The following is a 361-nucleotide window of genomic DNA, read 5'->3' on the forward strand; positions in this document are numbered from 1 at the left end:
AGTTCAAGATGTGCCTAGCGTATTCAAACCACCTAGACAATTCATGGTGACGCGTCGAAGACGGCAAACGCATTTGGAGCGACGACGCAAACCCATCCAAACGTTTGTCACGTTGTCAGTAGCATCGATATCACGTCATATGAGTTTTAAACTACTTGCAAATTTGCTACAGCCTGTTTGAACTACCTAGACGCATCATTTTGACGTGGCTACGACGGCAGACGGCAAGTGTATTTAGACGTTGTTCATGTTGTCAGTAGCTGCGAGGTCATGTCTCATGTTTGTCTAAGTTCTTAAGATGGGTACAGCGTGTTTCGAGCCACCTAGACGACTCATTTTGACGCGGCGGCGACGGCAAACC

Source organism: Plasmopara halstedii, assembly GCF_900000015.1.
Source record: "Plasmopara halstedii genome assembly, contig: Scaffold_322, whole genome shotgun sequence".
NCBI lineage: Eukaryota > Oomycota > Peronosporomycetes > Peronosporales > Peronosporaceae > Plasmopara > Plasmopara halstedii.